General features: G+C 54.5%; 1 non-coding gene across 1 annotated transcript; it reads right to left on the bottom strand.

Annotated features, from left to right (window-relative positions):
• Nucleotides 1-7,580: 7,580 nt before the first annotated feature.
• On the bottom strand, nt 7,581-7,665 carry TRNAG-UCC (transfer RNA glycine (anticodon UCC)). The gene has a single exon. It is a non-coding gene; the product is annotated as a tRNA-Gly (tRNA).
• Between the last annotated feature and the right edge of the window lie 4,913 nt (nt 7,666-12,578).

The following is a 12,578-nucleotide window of genomic DNA, read 5'->3' as shown; positions in this document are numbered from 1 at the left end:
GTTCACTCGCTGTCTTCTGTGCCTTGACTTCCCCTCTGCACCCCAGTCCCCTCTGCCTACCCCCAGGACCTCGTCAAGCCTTCCACGAGAACGGGGCTCTGTTTGTTCACTACTCTGTGCCTCTTGTCATTTTAAGGCAAAGCACGTCCTTTGGTGTCCCAGATGGGAAGCTGGCAGGTTTCCGGAACGTGCTGCACTTTGCTTTGGGGTCCAGAACGACAGGCCGAGGGGCGTCTCGCCGGGGACGGCCTGTCCTGCACACTGTCCCCGCCAGTCCGCTCTCTGCCCGCCCTGCCCGTGTCCGAAGCGTGGAAACGCGTCCCTCACTAACCTGGCCGCCTCGTCTGGGTGACGGTGACGTTGGGTGCCGCGCAGAGGTGATTTGTCGGGCTCCGCGGGTGGAGGAGACGACTGGAACAAGGGCACAAGAAAGTCTATTGTGAATTAATAGCGACAGATCCAGGCAGATGGGGAAAGTGAAAAGCTAATCAAAGTGCCGATCAAAGAGGTGGAAAATGAAGATTGAGGATGTGAAGCTCTCGCGGGCGTCCCGGTGGTTGCCGTCTGCAGCTCCCCAGTTGCCTTTTGCACAATTTCGGTGGTGCCTTCTCAGTCGCTGAGACCCTTCCCGGGGCCTGTACCGCGTGGCTGGAATGTGCTGTCAGCGGGGAGGCGGGCTGATGAACGCAGACTCCCCACCGTCCCCTGTAAACGCTGCGTCTCGGAGGACGGAGGGCGTCCTGAGCCACAGACGGGCGCTGGGGAAGGTGTCTGTGTCTCCCTCCGAAACCAGTGCCCGGCACGCGGATGAAAGGAATCTTGGTGTTCGTGGCGTAGCGTAATAGATACAGAGATAGGTCGGCCCGAGTTCCTGCCCTATTGGTGACTCTCCCTGGGTTACTGCAGATGTCACCAGGATTTACGTGGAAAATGACCCACGTGCTGCTCTGTGCAGTGTGACGCCCTCGGGAGGTTATGCGAGAATCAGCCACCCACGCCCGTACCGCACGCCATCCGGCCACCGCGGGCAGGCACGGAGGCCTTGAGGGCTGAGGGAGGAGCTGCCTGGAGGTCATCGGGCGTCCACTGGGAGACCCTGCCCCCCGGGGCCGTGGCCATGGCAGTGGCTGTGCACGGAGGCTTTACTGTGTGTCACCACCTCCAGTGGATGCTGTGGGCGTCGAGGGGGTGTAGCCTGGGTGCTGCTCGCCATCTGCTCCCGGGCGCACAGGACGGTCCCAGGCAGGATGACGTGGCACAAATGTCCACAGCTCTGGGCCGGGGGCCTTATCCTGGGACGGCTGTCCACAGTGGCCGAGGGTCCGTCGCCAGATGTGCGGAGGGTGCGAATTTGGTTTGGATGCCCCAAGGCTGGCCTTTCCTGTGCGCTCCAGGCACCTGCTCGACCCACTGGGTGCTCCCACCCTGCTCCCTTTCCAGAGGCGGGTCCAATGCAGGCCACCCCAACTCTGGCTGAGCCCGCATGCTCCCCCGGTCCCTGCCCAGGTGACCTGCTCACCATGCCTGGGGTCCTTGGGTTTTGCTGCTCTGCTTCTGGAGGACAGGTCCCGTCACTGTCCCCGCCACCCCACCCCCCCGGGGGTCCTGGGGAGCCGCTTCAGCCGGCCTCGGGTGTCCAGGCCACGGCTTGGAGCCAGTCCGCATGGCCAGCTCCAGGGAGCCACGCCAGTGGGCCCCAGGAACGCTGATGTCGGGCCCTGCCGGTTGGCCAGGTGGCAGCCAGGCCCGAGAAGGCTCGGCCTCCGCTCACTCCGCGTCTCTTGGCGCCCACACGTAAAGTAAGGCGCAACAGGTGAGCTGCTGAGTTTCACACCACGGGCGTTCTCCCCATTCAGGGAAGGGAGAGTGCCGTGCGTGGGAGTCTCCTGCCACAGCGTGTCCTGAGCCGGGCCCACCTTGGTGAGGACTGGCAGGGCAGGGGAGCGGGTGAGGCCCGGGGAGGCCGTCCGCATGCGCCCCGGGTGTGCTGCCACAGAACACAGGCAGGCTGGCCGCGTGTGGCACTCACAGGTCACACGCGGCCCCAAACCTCTCCGTTCGGCTGTTTAGGCTTCTGGATGCTTCTCACTGCTCACTCGTCGGACCATCCTCTAAGGGGTCTGTGCTGACAAGCTCCCGCTGTGGCTGAAGCTGTCAGTGTCTCCCCGTGGCTCTTTCCACTTTTCTCCACGGTTTTCGAAGTTACCTTAATATTTGCCTTTACTCTCAACATGACTGTATCTCCTTGGTAAGTGCCCATTGCTCCTTGTAGAAAATCAGAACTGTTCTTTTTTTGTTGCTTTCAATGCTATTTGCCCAAGATATGCCTCTGTTTCTCCCTCTTTCTCTAACCGTATTAAATACACACACACACACACACACACACACACACACACACACACACACACATTATCCTCATTGTCCTTTTTTAGTTTTGTTAAAAAATAAAAAAAATGTTTATTTTTGAGAGAGAGAGACAGAGACAGAGGCAGAGCAGGAGCAGGGGAGGAGCAGAGAGAGAGGGAGACACAGAATCCGAAGCAGGCTCCAGGCTCTGAGCTGTCAGCCCAGAGCTTGACACGGGGCTCGAACCCACAAGCTGCGAGGTCATGATCTGAGCTGAAGTCAGATGCTTAACTGGCTGTGCCACCCAGGCGCCCCCTCATTGTACTTTTTTAAGGCTTGTAAACACCACACGGCTTGAATTGTTTTAACATGATGTGCTTGAGAGCCTGCACCTTTTAAAAGGTATATGTAACTCATTTATATTTATTGGGTTACTCATATAATTGGACTAATCTGTCAACTTACTTTGTTCTTTGTGTATATGGACCCCTCTCTTTGCTTCTGTTTTGTCCCTCCTTTCTTGCCGTTAGTCTTATTGACGTGATTTTCTTGAGAGGCACCCATTTCGGTGACTGGGGACAGATGCGGCCCCCTCTTTGGATTCTAGTTCTACCACTTACCAGCTAAGTGTTCTTGGACAAGCACCTCACCTCCAGGTGTCTCTGATTTTCTCTCTGTAAAACGGGATAATAATAGCCCTTTCTCACAGTGTTTGGGTGAAGAGTAAGTGAATTAATGTCTGTGAAGTGTCTGCGGAGAACTATATAATCATTAGCCCATGTATTCAGTTTGTCTCCCTCAATTTGGTACATTTTATGTGTGTGTGCGTCTATATGAATAAAGAATATTTATCACTCTTGCATTTTAGCATATTTTTTATGATGAAGTCTGAGGTTATTCAGTGTGTCTGTCCTCTTCCCGAATGTGACCAGGGTGTCAGCACCTCTTAACTTCCTTCCAGGCCCGCCCCTCACAGCGCCCATGCTCTGGAAGGTGCTGCTCTGGAGCGGCTGGCTTTGACCTGTGGGGCGTGTAGGTCTTCTGTCTCTGGGATCTGTCTCACAGATGGTCCAGCAAGATTTGTGGAAGATTCCTATCTCTTAGCTTGTAGAATATTACCCCTCCACATCGTGTCTGTCCTCCTGCCCATCCTGGTGGGTGAGTGCTGGACAGACGGGCGTTTAGACTGAACTGTCAGCGGGCACCCTTTCTCCCTGGGCCCCCATCACCACCAAGGTGGCAGGCTGGCCCGGGGTCGCTGGTTCACACCCTGAACGAGGGGATGCAAGGTGCTGCTGCCGGGCTGGGCCTCCTGGGGGGCAGCCAGGGGCTGTGGCAGCACAGAATGCTTGTCATTTACTGAGCTCGCAAAACCCAAATCCCAAAGACAAGCGGCTTCCCCTGATGCCGCTGAGTGAGGACGAGTGAGGACAGGGAAGGGGCCCCGGTGCAGCAGAAATAACATCTGGCTCTTTACCTAAAATCACTTCTGAGTTCTGCAACCACCTTTGCAAAAAAGGGGAAAAAAATTAAATAGGTCCCAGGAGTGGGTTTTTAACTTTAATTTTTTTAAGAATATAATTTTATATTAGGTTCGTTATTTTACTTGACTTGACTTGATTATTGTTTTCATCCAGAAACCCAGCTCCCAGCTAAGATAAATTTCAACTAAACACTGGAATAGAATCCAATTTAGATGTTCCACTAATTCAGTAAACCTAATTAACTCGGTTCTGCCGTTTGGGTCCGTTTGCCGGGATGTGATGTTTCTGTTTGGTAAGCAGATAAGGAGATAAATGGGTCACTGTATTTATGACTGCTCATTATTCCTTTAATATCCACACCGGAGAGTGCGCGTTCTGATCACAATTAAAATGCTTTTATACCATTTTAGCAGTAATTGAGCGAACCCGGCAATTTGTACTTTGATTCTCTCAGTTAAGTAATTGACGATCACAAGCCATCATTGGTTAATAACACGTTCAATCACTCGCGTTCTGCTGTGTATTTAAAAATAGCTCAGGAGTGCACTGCTATTCTGCGTGGACAGGGGGGCACCTGTGCAGTAACGGTGGCTTCTGGGGGCCACTGCCCGGAGTTCCAGGGAGTGAAGTGTGGCACGGTCTCCAGGCGGCTGCCGGCGTCACTGGGGATAATGCAGCCCCAGGAGTCGCGGCCGTTCCCAATACCTCCTGATACGAGCCAACAGGATAAGCAGGATGCGGGCAGAGCCGCCCGCAGGTCTGTGGCCAGCCTGCAGCCCGACTGTGGGGCCCAGCTCAGAGATCGTGGGTGTGCAGACACTTCTACCAGGAGCTCACCTTCCAGCAAAGGGCGCGCCCCGGGGAAAGCCCGGCCAGGGGGTGTCTGTCCAACTGGCTTCTGGCGTCCTGAGACTGAACAGCAGCTGCCCCGGAGGGGTCCGCCTGGGGTGCAGGGTGGAGGCGCTCTCCTCACTGCCATGGGTGGGAGGTCCCCAAAATGCACCTGAACAGGTAGGATTCCCAGAGGCACGGGGAGCAGACGGCACCTTCACAAGTCATGTTCCCAGTGTCCAGCTGGGGCCTAGAGAGCCAGCCTGTCCTGGGCAAGGGCACTGGGGGTCCTGCAGGAGGCAGCAGTGGCCACAGGGGGACCCTGTGCCGGGTCCCAGCTGCCCAGCACAGCCTGAGGGACCTGAGGCCAGAGTGCAAATCCAGATTTGGGTGGAGACATCTTGGTGGAAGGCAGAGGGCAGGGGAGGTATGGAGCCCGTCTACCCACACCCGGCTCTGCCCACTCGGGACCCTGAGCCCCTTCACTGAGCTGCTGATCACGGAGCCTGGGGTGCGCTGGGCCGTGTTCCGGATGTAATCGTGACCCTGCAGTCGGTGGAGGGAGGCAGGTGCCCCGCGAGGAAGGATCTGACTCTAGCCCTGCAGGAGCGCGATCACGGAAATGCCCTGGCCTCTCTTGTGTCCCCTGCTCAAATCCCAAAACAGCTGGCTTGTGGGGAGTTGCTGGCCGCAGCCCCCGTCTCCCCCAGGGCTCGGTGGCACTTTGGGTCGGGTGAGGCTCCATAAGCAGGTCCGGGCATGATGCCTGAGAAAGGGCTCTCGGCTGGGGAACCAGGGGAACCAGGGGAACCGGGGGAACCAGGGGAAGAATGTTTGGGGTTAGAGCTTGGCTCGATGCTGGGGCCTGGTGACCTGGAGACCCCTTTAGCTGCGGGCTCTGCCACCCCAGGCCTGTCTCCTGTTCCCTTCTCTCCTCCTGCCGGGCCCTGTGTGGTGACGGTGATGCTGTTGTGTGCTAATGAGGCCTTACTGGTGTCGTTCACAGAGACTCTGCAGCTTCTGGGTGCAGGGGCTCCGTGTGCTCGTCTGTCAGGGACGGAGGGGGAAGGAGAGACAGGCAATGAACGGAGCCCAAGAAACAGCCACCGGGAGGCCGGCGGGGAGCTGGCCGGAGGTTAGCGCCGCTGAGGGTGGGCGGGCTGGCACGGAGCTGCCCTGGGGAGGGGCCGCTTCCTGCCCACGAGAGCCTCATAGACTCTGTCGGCCCCCAGGAGACCAGGCCTGGCCTTGGACAGTTAGGAGGGGTTCCCAGTAGTCCTAAAGATCACGTCCGGCTGACGCCGGTCAGAACCCCGCACAGCAGGAGAACGAAGTGCCTACGTCCCAGACGGCAGACGGCAGCTGGGTCTGCCCGACCAAGTCACCCCGGGTGTGTAACGAGCGGTCCCCGCACCTGCCGTTATGTCCTGCGGTCCTGGCTGGCCTGGCCGGGCTGTGTGCCCTGCAGGCTGGGGGCTGGGCCTCCGTCCTCCACCGAGGGGGCCCCAGCAGGCGAGCCCGGTGCCGCCCCTGTGCACCTGCCACACGGTGCCCAGAACAGCCTGCGGTAGCCCGCGGGGCCGGCTGTCCCTGAGACTCTGCGGGAGCCCAGTGAGTCGAGGACAGTCCAGCGCAGGGGCGAGTCCAGCGCAGGGGCGAGGTTCTGCTTCTTGCTGGGAGCTGCCCCTAGGTCACCGGGCATTGGGAGGCGTGGGTGGGGGGAGGAAGCCCCAGCCCTGCTCTGTGGGGTCTGGGATTCCCTCCTGTGACTGCCTCATGGCCGTGAGGCCCGGGGAAGACCTCAGCACCCCCCCTGCCCCGCATCAGCTTCCCTGAATGTAGGCGGATAGGAACACAGCCTCGTGCAGATTAGCCAAGGTGACAATGTGGGATTCTTGGCTTCTCGCCTGGCACTCGGGAATAATGAATAATCCCTCTTTTTATTGGCATTGGTCTGAAAAGCTCACACTGTCAATTATCAAGAAGGAGTTTGGCAAATTGTGTTAAACATTGAGTATCCTTGGTTTGTATAAAGTTGATGCACTTTTTTTTTGGTAAAGATTTAACTCGGAAAAATACAAATAAATAGGCAGAAACAGCCACCGGGCTTGTGGTAAGTCGGGAGATGCTCTTTCAACGGTGGCGTCAGCGTCGGTCGGGGTGGCCGGACAGGTGGCACCGGCTGCCCCGAGGGCAGAACTCTGTGCGGGCGGCTTGCGGGGGCCTCCCTTCCGGGCTCCTGAGGTCGGGGCCACATGTCCGTCCCCCAGTCTCCGCCGCCCCCCTTCAGGAACGTGGCTTCCGGACATGTGTCTCTTCCCAGCTGGGGCACCTCCCTCTCACTGGGAAGCCGCCATGGCCAGGATGCAACGCTCGGCACGTGGTCGATGGAGGGTTTTCTCCTGTCCTCAGCGCTGTGGGAGGAGAGAGTGCCCCCCCTGCCCGACCAGGCCCAGTCCCCGGATGCTCCTCGGGCTCCGTCAGCCATGGAGACGCCCCGAGAGCTCTGTTTGCAGACCCACCAGCGAGGCCCAGTGCCCCCAGGACCACATCCTTCGAGGCAGGATGGGTTTTCAGGGTGCCGTGAGTCCTGACCTGCCCTCACTCAGCGACATCTTCCGGCCGAAGTGTCCTTGCCCGGCTCTGCTTTGCAGGAAGCAGCCCTGACCCTCCGATGGACCCCCTTCCAGACCACGGCCGGTATAGCCAACAGTGGACAAAAGTCATTCAAAGAAGGACCAGAGGCTCCAAGAAAGGTCGGGGCAGAGATGGTCAAAGGTAAAGTTATAATTTTGTTTAAAATTTTTAAATGTTTGTTTATTTTTGAAAGAGAGGGGGAAGGTGCGAGTGGGAGAGGGGCAGAGAGAGAGGGGGACACAGAATTGGAAGCAGGCTCCAGGGTCTGAGCTGTCAGCACGGAGCCCGACGTGGGGCTCGAACCCACGAACCACAAGATCATGACCTGAGTGGAAGTCGGATGCTCAACCAACTGAGCCACCCAGGCGCCCCAGAAACTCCTTCCTAATGTATTTAAAACCACGCATTTCAGGAAAATAGAAAAGTCCACAATGAGCCCAGTCACCACAGCAAGAGTGAGAGAAAAAACCCCACTCCAGAGCGTGTCCGGGCCCCTGTGCCTTGTACGCAATGGTTTCGAGCCTTCACGCCACGGACGTTCCCACGTTACCCAGGTTTTTACAGACAAGGGAACGATGCACAATGTGCGTTTAGTCTTTCAGACGCCGCGTGGCTCGTTTGGGGCCTCAAGGTGGGTGGTGCTCGCGGTGGGAGTCAGGCCTCCCTGAGGGCGACGTGGGCGGAGCCCTGTGGTGAGCGGGCCTGGGGCGCGACCCGCCCGGGGTGTGGGTCGTGGCAGGACGTGGGCCCCGGACTCGCGGGGGGAGGGCCACGCGGCTTTACTCTCCATGTGTCTTTCACGCGTGGCTTTCCGTTACTCTGTTTTCTTCACGTGGCACATGTCGCTCTTGAAATTCGTGAGCCGTCATCGTAGTTTTCAGGAGCACCACCGCTAGCAGCTGGGAGGAGGTGGGAGTAGAATTGGAGCATTCGAGTTGGGGGCGTCATGGGGGTGGGGACACAGGCCTCTTTGGGGGGGACAGCTAAACAGCCCGGATCAGCCCCAAGAAGGTGACAGAAGGGAACCCGGGGGGCAGAGGGTGTGCAGGGCCCCGTACCTGCAGGGCGGGCGGGTGGGGGTGTGGGCGGGGGCCTGGGTCTCCGGTGACAGTCGAGCAGGGGCAGCCCTTTCCTGCTGCAGCCCCTCGTCTTCCCCCGGAACCGCTGGTGACACAGGTGGGTGAGGGTGGGCTCATTCCAGATGAATCCATGCAAACTGTGAGCTCGGGCCCCTAGAGAACCAGTCTTTGTTAAAATCCACCCAAATTCTGGGCCCTGAGGGTGGGTGTCCGCCCCCCACCCCTGCTCTGTGGATATCATGCTGTTCTGTTACCCGGTGAGGCCCCACGTGGGGGCTTCCGATCGTACCTCTTCTCCTGAAGCCACATGGTGAGGCCAGCCCCCCTCCTGTCCCTGCCCCAGAAAGCCCTCCTTCCACCTGGCTCTCCGGAGTTCTGCCACAGGTCTGCCCGCTCCAGGAACGTCTCTGCGTTTCCAGAACCCGGCTGTTCATGGGCCTGGCCGGAGCATGTTGGTGTGGACAGGGACCCCTGTAGCACCATGGGGACATCCGGACAGACCAGCATAGCCCCGGGACCCTGGATAGTCACCCCCAGCAGTGTTTTCCTGGAGAAGAGCTCATTCTGCCCTCAGAGGGTTTTGGTCTTAGACCATCGCTTGCTGGATGATCAAACCACACGCCCATTTCTGCCTCAAGGACGAGCTCCCGTCTTTTCTGGAGGGCGGTGATGCGGCTCCAGCTGGGGGCTCGGGCTCAGCGTCGTCTTTATCGTAAACCTTCCTTGTCAGGCCTAAAATAAAGTGCCATCATTCATTTGAATAAATATTGGATAAGTATAAAGTTCACTAACTTTGTGTGTGAGACAAAACCCTCAAGCCTCAATCTCATGTCCTTAAATGTCTCAATCTTGCCTGAATTTGGGCCTGTCATCTTTCATGAGCTGCTAACACTGTGTCTTTGCTTCATTGTTTAATGAAGTTGTAAATGTCAAGACCGATTCAGTATCTGGAGTGAAGTTTCTTTCTGCTTTATCGGACATCCCATTAAGACTTTATAGTTCATTTAATTTTCTGCGTGTGGACCAGAACAAAAGCATTTCTTCTGATTTCTTTCATAAACGGAACTATAGAAGGTGTTTCTCTGGTAAGTTCTTTGGTGTTGGGGGGGGTGGAAGTCGTGTGGCCCCGTGCAGGGCACACCGAGTGTGTGGTGGGCCCGTCAGCTATTGTGTGAGGTCGCTGCGTAACAGATAGTCACCTCTCCTCCGAGAAGCATCAGTGTCGTGACTGCTGGCTTCTGCGGGACAGTCTCCGTCCTGGGCGGGGCCCGGTGACCAGTCTGGGGTTGGATGGAGGCTGGTGACTTGTGCTGGCTTTAGCGGGGTGACTGGGGTGCCGAGCATCACTTCCTCCAGCCCAGGCACGTCTGCAAGCTGCCCAGGGGTCGGCGGGGCAGGTGTCGAGGACGTGCGTGCGTGTGTGTGTGTGTGTGTGTGTGTAGGGGAGGAAGGTGTAGTGACCATCAGTGAACTGCAAGGGTGTGGGGCGGGGGGGGGCTCCCCGAGTTGAAAGAGAAAAAGAAAGATGATAAACAGAAACTTGACACAACATCAAAAAAAGAGGAGAGGAGGGGGCACCTGGGTGGCTCAGTCGGTTAAGCATCTGACTCTTGGTCGTGATCTCGAGGTTTGTGTGTTCGAGCCCCGTGTCCGGTTCTGTGCTGACAGTGCAGAGCCTGCTTGGGATTCTCTCTCTCTCTGCGCCCCCACCCCCCCCCAAATAAAAAAAATAAACTTTAAAAAAAGAGGAGGTAAAAAGAGTAGGAAAAAGTAGAGTTGAAAGTGAATAAAATAAGTAACAGGGAAGAAATAAAATTAAGAATATTAATGCAACTTAACGCGAATAGAATAAATTCTCCTTTAAGTGGCAAGAATGACAGACTGATTTAGAAAACAAAATTCAGCTCTATGGTTTATAAGAAACACTTAAGATTAAGTGGCATAGAGGTTGAATATAAATGAGTGACAATTTTAGCTTCACACAAAAAGGAATTTAACTGTAAAGGCATTTGAAAGGAAAGTAGGTCATTATAACAACACATCGCCTAATTTATGAGACATTAAATTGAATTGGCATGAATTGCTAAGCAAAAAACAGCATAACAACTAAATAAATAGAGAAAAATCTAGAAAAGCCAGAATAACATGAAAAAAAGAAGTATAATGGGATATCTTAATGCATCTTTTTGGAATTATACTGTTCTAGTGGAAATAAAAAAGACTATAGAGAACATGAATAATAAACAATATAATTTATGTTCTTCAAATAGAAAAATCACTTTTGTCATATTGATTGAATATATAAAAAATTAGATTGTACTTGACCACCAAGACAACCTTAAAACATTTAAAAAGTAGGGATATTCTAGGTTGTTTACTTTGACTTACAAACGTGATCAGGAACCAGGAAATCTATCATAATACAATATACAACAAATTCCAAAGGGCAAAAAAAGATATTTTCTAAAATCTATAAATTATTTTTATTTACTTAGTTATTTTAAAATATTTTTTAAGTTTATTTATTTATTTTGAGAAAGAAAGAAAGATAGTGCAAGTGGGGTAGGGGGCCAGAGAGAGAGAGAGAGAGAGAGAGAGAGAGAGAATGAGAATCCCAAGCAGGCTCCACACCATCAAGGCAAAGTCAAATGCGGGGCTCAAACTCATTAACTGTGAGATCATGACCTTAGCTTAAGTCGGATACTTATGTGACCGAGCCACCCAGGCGCCCCTATAAATTATTTTTTTTAAGTTTATTTATTTATTTTGAGAGAGAGAGGGTGTGAGCGGGGGAGGGGGGTAGAGAGAGAGAGAGAATCCCAAGCAGGCTCCACACTGTCAAGGCAAAGTTGAATGTGTTAATGTTGAACTTATTAACTGTGAGATCATGACCTGAACTTAAGCAGGGGGAGGGTGGGGAGAGAGAGACAGAGAGAGAGAGACAGAGAGAGAGAGACAGAGAGAGAGAGAGAGAATCCCAACCCAAGCAGGTTCCACCCTGACAGCGTAGAGCCTGACATGGGGCTTAAACCCACAAACTGTGAGATCATGACTTGAGCCTAAGTCAACAGTCAGATGCCCAACTGACTGAACCACTCAGGCGCCCCACATAAATTATTTTTAATAAAAACTGTGGCAAACAGAATTCTAAGAGAACCTGGTGCATAGGTCCTGTGAAATTCCTCCCCCTTGGAAGTGGGTAGAACTTGTGAATACAATCAGATATCATTCCCGTGATTATGTCGTGTTGTTGGACAAATCAGAGATTATCCTGGCGGGCCTGACCTAATCAGGCGAGCTCTTTTTCTTAGGCAGAGAAGGAATCAGAGAGACATGTTACTGTCCTTGAAGAGGCAGCACCCACACCGTGACCGCCTGGGGAGCCCTGTGGAAGACGTGTGGGTGGCCTCTACCAGCTGAGACCTGTCCCTGGCCAAGAGCTAGCAAGAAAATGGGGGCCTTAGTGACACAACAAGGGAATGAATTCCGCCAGCAGTCTGAGGATCTGGAAGCAGATCCCTCCCTAGTCAAGCCCCATATGGATGCAGCCCGTGAACAGATTCGGCGTATGGCACCCAGAGCGGAGGACCCAGTGTATCTGTCAGCTCAGGCTGCTGTAACAAATACCACAGTCTGGTGGCTTTAACAGCAGACATTTACCCTCTCTAAGTTCCTGAGGCTGAAAGTCCAAGATGCGGGCACATCAGGGTGGTTTTGGTGAGGTGTTCTTTCTGGCTTGCAGACAGCCACCCCCTCCCTGTGTCCTCACATGCCCTTTCCTCCGAGTGGAGAGAGAGTGGGAGAATCTGGTGTCTCCCTCTTCTTACAGGGACAGCAGTCCCACTGGAGCAGGGCCCAGCCGTGTGACCCCATTTAACCTCGGTCAGCTCTGTAAAGGCCCCACCTCCAAACTCACTTGGAGTTTAGAGCTTTAACATGGTTCTGTCCATAACCCAAGCTAAGCCAGGCCCAGCAGTCTCCTGACCTGTAAATCTTTGAGATAAAAAATCCATGGTATTTTAAGCCACTACATCTATGGTAATTTGTCATGCTGCGATAGAAAACTAACAAAAAAATCCGAGGCAAAAGTTTGTGTAGAATGACACGTGAGAAATCACAAAGACTCTGAGAACACTGAGGTGTTTCCTTGAACGTGAGGGCCCCTGTCACTCTCAGGCAGCAGCTTTGGAGGCTCAGCGAA

This window comes from Panthera pardus, unplaced genomic scaffold (assembly GCF_024362965.1).
Source record: "Panthera pardus isolate Hobbes unplaced genomic scaffold, ASM2436296v1 HiC_scaffold_6, whole genome shotgun sequence".
Taxonomy (NCBI): Eukaryota; Metazoa; Chordata; class Mammalia; order Carnivora; family Felidae; genus Panthera; species Panthera pardus.
The sequence above is the reverse complement of the archived record's forward strand: the minus strand, read 5'-3'. Positions and strand labels throughout refer to the sequence as shown.